Consider the following 10,654-nt stretch of genomic DNA (forward strand, 5'->3'; position numbering starts at 1 on the left):
TAATAACTCACCCTTGGAAAATTGAGAACAGCCTCAGAACTTAGCAATTATGAAGGCACATTTAAAGTATCATGTCACATTTGACCTTTGACCTGTACTTCTGAAGGTCATAATCATCATAATAATCATGCCATGTAAAGCTCTGCTTCTAGCTGCCATTGTTTGTGTTGACAACATATCAGCATAAAGGAACGATCTGACCACTACTGTGAGCCCACAGGTCAAACTGTCACCTTTAAAACTCTACTGCTGTTGTTTATATTAGTAATATTAATGAAATGATACCTGTATGTGGGGACTCATGTCACATTTGACTCTGATCTCACTTTTACATCTGACTTCCAAAATGTATTATTTTCAGTGCACTGCAAAGTCCTTACAGGACATGAAAACTACAAAGAACAGCAAATGTACAAAATATAATAAAAGTATTAAAAGTAAATACGGCCTGGAGGGTGGAGCTGCCTGGGTGGAGGTTTTGTTTATCGTGCAACACCTCTGCAAATACACACACTGCATCGTTTTAAGCTAGCATGACATGAAAATGCTTGACTACACACACACACACACACACACACGCACTGCACTGTCTCAATCTCTAATTTCTTTCTTTCTTTTGTGGTTGTTTGTTTGATTTGCTCTGTCGTGCAGGACGGGTCAGGGGTTAGCACTACTATGCAGACTAGTTTACAAGCAGACAATAGAGAGGCAGTAACGTGAGAGCTGTCTGCTGTTCTCAGGTTTCTCTTTCACTATGTAGGTCAGGAAAACAATGTTTTAGCTAAGGTGTTGTCATCATGACCTAGAAGGTTTGTTCACCTAGTAGTCAGCATACCAGTACTTTAATGGGGACGAAGTGGCCTTGCATTTACGTCATGAGCCTTTTTCACCAGTTAACCATGGAAAGTCTCAGAGAATCAGGTTATGGTCCAACAATGTCCCTGGTCAGCAGTAGCACAGAAAGTCCATATTTGTTCTGGGTACTCGCTTTGATTTAAGCGAGGGTCCTGCATGATAGAGCTAGCAGGAGACTGGGAACAGGCTGGCCGCTCGATTAATGTGTAGCTAAAGAAGTTACTGGTTATACTGGTGATCGTCTGACATTGCTGCAATTGTAATAAGTAGCAGTAGAAAGTAAGAACATGACACATTTGGATTTATGAAGCAAATGTGTTCAAACACCCTGATGCTGAAATATCGGAGTCCTTAAAATAGTCATTGTTTACTCTGATGACAGCTTTGACATGAACATGGTTGTATCCACCAAAACTGTCAAAATGTTACTTATTATTATTACTTATTATTGACAATCTTGACAAGACACAAATGAACAACTACAGGCCGATCTCAAATCTCCCAGTTTTAAGTAAGATAATTGAAAAAGCAGTTTCTCAACAGCTCAGTTACTTCTTAACACAGAATAACTGCTATGATGCCTTCCAGTCAGGTTTTAGACAGAACCACAGCACTGAAACCGCTCTGACCAAAGTGTTTAATGACATATGTCTGAATACAGACAGTGGAAAAATGTCAGTCTTAGTTTTACTGGATCTCAGTGCAGCATTTGATACAGTTGACCACAACATATTACGGTACTCAAACGACTGGAGAACTGGACAGGTCTTTCAGGAACTGTACTAAACTGGTTCAAAACATACTTAGAAAACAGGAAATACTTTGTATCAATAGGTAACTTCACAACTTGCCTTGCCTATTAGAGATGTCTTCAAACGTTTGACTCACATGGACTGTTACATAGTTACTTGGTTTCTATCTGGTTTTTACATCAGTTCTCAAAGTTTAAACTAGATTCATCACTCTTTCTTTCACCAAGAGAATTCAGTGTTTTGTTTGCCAAATTTGACTTGCAGGTAGAAAACCTTCGACGTGTTTGATGTGAGGTTGTTTTTCAGGAGACGGGGTCGGTCCCTTAGTTCCAGTGAAAGGCACTGTTAATGTTTCAGTATACAGAGACATTTTGGACAATTTAACGCTCCCAGCTTTGTGGGAACGGTTTGGGGATGGCTCCTTCCTGTTCAATGACTGCAGTGCACAAAGCAATGTGGGTCAATGACTTTGGTGTGGAAGAAGTGGAGTCCTGACATCAACCTAAGAGAACACCACTGGGAATAATTAGAGCAGAGCCTGTGAGCCAGGCCTCCTCCTAAACCTCGCAAAGGGTGGGTGGACGTCGCATTAACCCTCAATTCAATTCAATTTTATTTATATAGCGCCAAATCACAACAAAAGTCGCCTCAAGGCGCTTGAGGGATGAAGAATGGGATGTCACTCAAGTTCATATGCACGTCAGACCGCACGAGCAAACACAAATACACCTTCAGAAACATATTAGAACATTGGTGACATGTTCAATATTTTACCTGCTGTAAATTGTGGACGTTTAACTGTATTTTCACAAGTTTCCTATTGATAAAGACCTGTGGTCATTTACAGTACACCAGTAAATATATCCATATCTTTCCTTATATATTCATATTATATTAGAGGCATTATTGTGTCTAATCATTTTTTAATCATAAAATTCAAACTAATTTCACCTTTTCACCAACAGATGGAGTCTTTCCTCTACTTTGTGCTAGTGTCAGCTATGCAAGAATGATTGGAACTTATTATTGGATCTCCCACTGAAACTTTAAAATAGATGTTTTTAGGAGCAGCACACGGGAGACATGACGGCTGCTGCTTACTGCTGTAGCGCAATATCGTTTTTTGGGTTTTGCTGAATTGCATTTTATGTGTATTTATACTTTTATATTCACTATTTTAATCTGTGGAATGAATGAATGAATTTAAGTATGCTAGTCTGCTGAAATCCAGTTCCTCTGTACAATGCCTGAGTACAGCAACAATAAAGGAATCTTTATCTTATCTTATCTATACTAGAGATGGCACGATACCACTTTTTTATGTCCGATACCGAAACCGATATCATAAATTTGGATATCTGCCGATACCGATATGAATCCGATATAGTGTTTTTTAATCAACAAAACTGTTTTTTAAATATCTTGCTGCATTTTGTATAAGTTCATACTCAAGTTTAAAACAACAACTACACTAAAGCTATTCTGTTATACCTGTATGCAAAAAAAAATATTTCATAGTTCAGCAATACTGATCAATCTAATAAACTTAAACCTACACCATCCTCCCTATTCTGGTATTTTAAAGAGTACTTAGCATAAATATTAAGCAACCTAACTAATAGGGTTCCAACTCCCAGCAACAACAAAAATAAATAAATAAAAAATAGGGAACCACCCCTCACGCTCCACCTCATGATGCTTAATCGACGTAATCAACCTTAATTTGATGCAGTGTGAAAAAAAAATGCACAGAAATCAATTATTTTTCAAGAAATATTAAATAGATTCAACATCTTTCTTCAACAAAATTGCAGACTGCACAGATGGTACCTTCCCAAAGGAAAAAGTACTATAGCTTACTAGGGTATATATATATTAGACTTAATAGTCACTATATACAGTAATGGACTTCTATTTATTTTGCATCAAATTAAAACTTTGGGTGTCAGATAATTATTTATTAAAAGCTAGACATTTTAAATGAGAATAAGAAAGAAAAGTATGTCTTTGTGCCCCCTTTTCCCTGTTAATGCCCTATCGGCCCCCCTGGCTAAACTTTGCTAGATCCGCCCCTGCACAGTTACCAGCGTCAGCTACGTAGAAAAAGATCCTCGAGTAGAAAGTAATAATAAATAAATTCTAACAACAGCTGATCAAGCTTAAACGTGCTGCTGTTGTTCAGCCGCTGGTTTCCTCTTTCTGGTGCAAAGTGAGCCAAAAACAAACAAGAGACACGGACTCGCGACAGAAAAGCCGATCAGCTGATCATTAAGCAGTTTCATGATTGAAGTAGCAGCCGGAGAGCCAGAGGCAGTCGCTCGTTAAGCTTAACGCAGGAATGCTTTACAAACATTCAGAGATGGACTTACACACTTGCTTTACTTCTCTCGGGGATAACTTTGTCGGAGATGAAATGCCGGGTTGCTAGCGAAGCTCCACATGCTATCCAGACCACCGACAGGTCCCGCATGCCACAGCCGCTCTATCACGTGATGCATACTGCTCCGACGTGCTAACGTTCTGAGGTGAGTTACGGCGTGTTGCAAGTTTTGTGAGGTGCTTTCGTGATATTTAATGGATCGGATTACATTTTTTATTTTTCTCCGATATCCGATCCAGTAATTTAGGTCAGTATCGGACCGATACTGATACGTAATATCGGATCGGTCCAGCTCTAATCTATACTGTAGCTATCTTGTTTGACCTGGATACATTTTCATCCAGAACCTTTGCTTTTATGGAGGTTTATGGCTGCACACAGGCTTATTGCCTGCCACAGATTGTAGTAAGCTGTATATTAGTTATGTATCAGTCCACTCCTGATAGCACAAATGAAACTTTTATTTTTCTGGTATTTGCATGAATGAGATAATTTATTAAGGTTTTTTTCTTAAATGACTGATACATTTAATACAAACACTGGCCCAGTTACAGGTAACATCTATCTTAAACTGTGTCCTGAAAAGGTCTCTTGCATGTCAGACTGAATCACTAAACGGAACAGGACCGAGGTTTTAACTTCTTAGATGACATTTAGGATTTGGCCTTGAGCTCTTGCAGAATTCCCTCCTCTTGTGCGTTTCATACATCATATATCATCACATGCTATATATTATATTTCCAAAGCAGAATGTATCCTGAGGGAGAACCTTAGTGTTTTTAACAAATGTAAACATGTGACTGATATCAGGTGGGATTCCCTGCACAGCTGCTGGGACTGTAGGATGCGGTTAAAAGCAGCTGGGATTTGTTGCGTGGAAGTAGAGGTGGGAGTGCGTTGATCTTAGAATGGTTGGTCAGTGCTGCTCAGGTCATCTATAAGACGTATGGTGAGATACGTCTTATAGATGCAGTAGCACAATCTGAATACTTTTTTCAAGTAACGGGTAAAGTAAGGGATTACTATTGCAGAAAAAGTAGTTACATTACAGTTACATTCCCGTAAGCACGCTGCGGTACAGCGTTACTAAACTGTGATTTTGTTTGTGAGAGTGTCTCGTGACAATGACGTACGAGCGTGTGACGTCCGTGGCAGCAACAGACGTGGATAACATGGAGTGATGGAGAGAGTACGACCGTGCAGCGTTGCGGAAGTAATCAGATTACTGTGAGTTTGAATCTGTTAAAAGTGACACAAACATCAGCGTCTGCTATTCACTCTGTGTGGGAAGGAAACTTCTTTCTGCAGCAAAAAAATGAAACTTCAAATCTGAGCGAGCAGCGAGCGCGCCGCCACGGCAACGTGACATTCACCGAGAAACCCCCGGACCCCCCACTGACATGACCGCTGTGGGCAAACCTCCACCCGCCCCACTCCTGATAAACAGGTGGCAATAGATTTAAGAGCTGCTGAGTCTTTGATTCTATTTATTTTCTGCTGTGTTTTACTCGCATCTATTTGAAAGAGTGTAAACACAAAACATGATTTTATCTGCTGGAACATGCAGACGATAGGTTTCCATGTTAATGTCTGTTAATGGCAAGATGGCGCCGATTTTTTAGCTGGGATTATGCCCAACTATGATAGAGTTCTTATTGTTGGAGATTTTAATATACATGTATGCTGTCCTGATAAGCCACTGGTAAAGGACTTTTTAAGCCTTATTGACTCTTTTAGCCTGGTACAGTCCGTACGTGGCCCTACACATGAGCACGGACACACATTGGACCTTGTTCTGTCATATGGTCTGCCTGTCACTGACTTGGAGATTTGTGACTGTGCACTCTCAGATCATATGCCTGTGTTATTCAACGTTGGTTTGACATATACCGCAGTTAGATCTGGCGCTGCTACTCGGTGCTGTCGGGTTATTAACCCCGCCACTGCTGTGCAGTTTTCTGCTGCTTTTAATCAGCTCGGCGGCCCTTCTGACTTTGTCTCCTCTGATACAGAAGAGCTAAATTCCTGGTTTTATTCTTGCTGTCAAAAAATCATGGACTCTGTGGCTCCTTTAAAAACCAGGCAGCTTAAGGCTAAACCTGAGCCTTGGTTTAATGAGAGCAGTCGTGCTGTTAAGAGGGAATGTCGTCGAGCAGAACGGAGGTGGAAAAAGGATAAACTGCATGTATCATTTCAAATTCTCAAAGACTGCTGGCATCGCTAACAGAACACTGTTAAAGAGGCAAAAAGGGAATATTTTGCAAATATTATTTCTTCCAACTGTCATAACCCACGTGTGTTATTTAGGACCATTGACACTGTTCTTAATACTCCTTTGAATGTCTGTTTGGAAGTTTCTCCTGAGATTTGCAATGATTTTCTGAACTTTTTCATTGTAAAGGTTGTCACCATCAGGGCTCTTATCACAGCTCCTGACTCTGACCCTCTGTCTCTGTCCCTTGCGCTGCTGTTTTCACTCAGTTTGAGCTTGTGACGCTCTCCACTTTAGAGGATGTGGTTCGCCATATTAAGCCCACAGGTTCCCCACGGGATCCTGTCCCTCCACAATTCTTTAAAGAAATTTTTCCTAGTATACAACAGTATGTCCTTGACATTATTAATAGCAGTCTGCCTTCTGGTGTGGTTCCTGCAAATTTCAAACATGCAGTAGTACAGCCACTGCTTAAGAAACCTGGCCTTGATCACACAGTTTTAGCGAACTATAGGCCTATTTCCAAGCTGCCTTTACTCTCCAAGGTTTTAGAGAAAATTGTTTTTAGTCAACTGAAAGATTTTCTAGATGAAAATGGCATCTTTGAGGTTTTTCAATCAGGTTTTAAAACCCTTCACAGCACAGAATCTGCATTATTAAGGGTTTTTAATAACATCCTTCTGGCATGTGATTCTGGTAACCATGTTGTTCTTGTCTTGCTCGACCGAACTGCTGCCTTTGATACCGTAGACCACAATATTCTAACTTCTCGATTACATGATGTAGTGGGTATTGGTGGCACTGCACTCAATTGGTTTAGGTCTTATTTATCAGATAGAACTTTCTCTGTCAGCCTTCTCGGTTACGAATAGTCTTCTGCTCCTCTGTCATGCGGCGTCCCACAGGGCTCAATTTTAGGGCCACTGCTCTTTTCATTGTGTCTATTGCCTCTGGGTTCTATCCTTAGAAGGCATGGGATCTCATTTCATTGTTATGCCGATGACTGCCAAATTTATTTGCCACTAAAACACAAGGATGGCATCTCCATAAAACCTCTCTTAACATGTCTAGATGACATTAAAGCTTGGTTGGCTCTAAACTTTTTAAATTTTAATGAAAAGAAAACAGAAGTGTTGGTGTTTGGACCCAGTGGTCCCTGTGAGTCCTCCTCTGTTGTTTTAGGATCCCTGGAAGTCTATTTTAAATCTGTTGTTACTGACCTTGGTTTTAAGATGGACAGTGATTTTAAATTGGACAACCAAATCAGAGCAGTGGTGAAGTCCAGTTTTTATCATTTAAGGCGACTGGCAAGAGTAAAATCTTTTCTTTCGAGGCAGCACCTTGAAACAGTGATCCATGCTTTTATTTCTTCCCGCCTGGACGACTGTAACTCACTTTATGTGGGGGTCAGTCAGTCGATGCTCTCACGTCTGCAGCTGGTTCAAAATGCGGCTGCACGACTCCTAGCAGGAACTCGAAAAAGAGAGCATATAACCCCCGTGCTAGCCTCTCTGCACTGGCTGCCTGTGTCTTTTAGAGTTCATTTTAAAATTCTTATGTTTGTTTTTAAATGCCTTCACAGTCTTGCCCCGCCTTACCTCTCTGAGCTTCTTCATCCCCACATACCCTGTCGGTCTCTCAGGTCAGCTGACCAGCTGCTCCTGGAGGTACCGAGATCCAGGAGGAAGCTCAGAGGGGGCGGGGCCTTCTCTATTGTGGCTCCAAAATTATGGAATAATTTGCCCATGCATGTTAGAGAGGCCCCTTCACTGTCCACTTTTAAATCACATCTTAAAACCCACTTTTATTCCTTGGCTTTTAACCTCAGTGAGACTCAGTTTCTCTTTTAATTGAAGTAGTTATTTAATTAATGATTTCACTCTTCTTTTATTTGTGTTTTATTTATATCTCATGTAATTTTATTTTACAGTTCCAATGTACAGCACTTTGTGTCAGCTGTGGTTGTTTCAAAGTGTTTTTTAAGTAAATATGATGATGATGATGATGATGATGCATAAAGTTAAAAAGATGAAAACTAATAAAACAAGTTTAAAAAATACTTTTTCATTGGATTCAGTTTCATATGATGGATTATGCAGAAACAGTCGAACACGGCTGAAAGCTAACACTGTTGCTTTATTACATAGTCAGGTTGTAACTCATGTTTTTGAAAAACAACTAAGTAACTAATTACTTAATCAGTAATGTAACAGGATTACTTTTTGGAGATGTAATCAGTAATTAGTAACTAATTACTTGCCCAACACTGATGGTGAGGGGTCCAAACTCTAGCAACCACAGGTAGGCCTGCAGTCTGACAGCAAAGTGCTCCAGAAGCACAAAATGATACTGTGTAGTCTTTACGATCAGTCAAGCTCTCGTTGAAGAAAGATCTTAAATCTGATTCTGGATTTAACGGGGAACCAGTGAAGTCTGTGGTCTCTGTTTGCTAGTCCCTGTCAGACTCTACCTGCAGCGCTCTGGATCAACCACAAGCTTCTTAAGGAAAACCGAACTTCTTTTCCTGTTGGGTCGTTTCATGATCAATCTCAGAGTCAGGATGTTTGACGCCTCAAACTTCATGAGCACAGAATGACTAAAAATATAACTGCAACAAATAATCATTTGCTTCCTGTTTCTATATATATTTCTTTTTTTCTTTGACCAACTTTGAGCATCAGTGTCACAGTTTTTATCATAGTTTCATATAAATAGAGTTTTACATTCACTCAGTTTTGGCTCTCTGATTAATCCAGGGGTGTCCAACCCCAGGCCTCGAGGGCTGGTGTCCTGCAGGTTTTAGACGTGTCAGCTGATTTAAACGGCTAAATGACTTCCTCAACATGTCTTGCAGTTCGCCAGAGGCCTGGTAATGAACTCATCACCCAGGGTGAGATCTAAACCTGCGGGACACCAGCCCTCGAGTTCCCCACCCTCTGGATTAAACAAATCCTATGGCTCTTACCCAGCAGGCATACAGAGCTCAGACAGAGCTGATGTGGGTCAAAATCATCCAGGTGTGTTCCCTGCTAACCCTGCAGGTCGAGTCCTGTTGCACTGGTTATTTCACAATTTAGACTTTAAAATCACACAAAAAATAACCAAACCACTTGAACTATACTGAGCTGGTGCTGATGTTGTTCTTATGCTTAGCCTAAAGCTGCACCTCTTCCCGTGTTCTCAGTTGATGATAGTCACCCAACAGGAAAGCAGCCGGGCATCCAGAGGAAGTGTGGTGGAAATCCAAATCGTTCTGAACCAACCGTCTACCACGGCACAAACGAGCAGATGAAAAGCACAGAATGAATTCACAGGTTGGACTTCAGTCCTCCTTCTAGTGTCCCTGCTGGAACCTGGAACTGTGAACGAACTTCTACGGCCCACCTGCTCACTTCACTTCAATTTGTCCTCAGCACATCTTCACATGAGCATGAATCCCGTCACATACACAGGAATACTTTTACTTCTTAAAACTCTGTTTGGATCAGTCACCATTTATTTGTTTTCTAAGTCATCCAGTGTGTCACTGTCACTCTTTCTGCACCACACAAGTCAGACTGTGCAGGCTCTCGGTGAGGCCTGTTCTATTAGCATCACGGTTATTCTAACACCCGATCCTTTGTACTGGTTAATGTAAACATACTTTTTATTTATTGTATTTTATTCAACATGAGCAAAACTGACCCAGTGTCTTCAACCCCAGGTAACGTGACAATGCACCCACCTACTACAGAACTTAATGAACCTTGGGTGGGGAAATATGGAGCATGAAATCAATATGGGGGGAGACGCTGATTGAAGCATCCCTCGTTGCCAGACTGAGTATTTCAAAATCTGCTGTTCTATGGAGCAAAGCATGTGCCAGGTACCACTCCTCACATACTTATGAGAAACCGAAGCAACAGATTTGCTAAATGTTTCGTGGGATGGCAGGTTCAGAGTTTGGTGTAAACAACGCTCAAGCACAGAGGCAGCTCGCCTCCTCCCAGCGTGTGATGGCTGTTTGGGCTTCTTAGTACCAACTAAGAATCACTTCGATTACAGCACTAAGTACAAGGAAACTACAGTGCTTCTAAAAGCCTGCAATAATAATTAATGTGCAATAATAACAGTGTGCAATACACATACACTTATTTTTTTATTACCAAGTTAATATACTGTTGTGTTGTTTGTGTTGCGTTGTGATGTCGTGTTTTTTTAAAATGATAATCTCTTTAGTTTTTAACTTACATTTTCAAAGACGTTGAGCTGCAGCTCATCTGAATTATTTTTCTCCAGAGTGCCACAGGTACAGAAAGCTCCCAGTTATTTTAAAATAACCTTGTTCCTAATCCAGTAAAGTGTAAATGTCTTCACTTGCACAGGTCTGGCACGAGGACTTGTCGTGATAACCCTTTGAAAGAGCATCAGTAAAGAGCGTGCTCACGTTCTACAAACACAATGAAACGACACAGA

Source organism: Astatotilapia calliptera, chromosome 22 (assembly GCF_964374335.1).
Source record: "Astatotilapia calliptera chromosome 22, fAstCal68.1, whole genome shotgun sequence".
In the NCBI taxonomy this organism is placed as follows: domain Eukaryota; kingdom Metazoa; phylum Chordata; class Actinopteri; order Cichliformes; family Cichlidae; genus Astatotilapia; species Astatotilapia calliptera.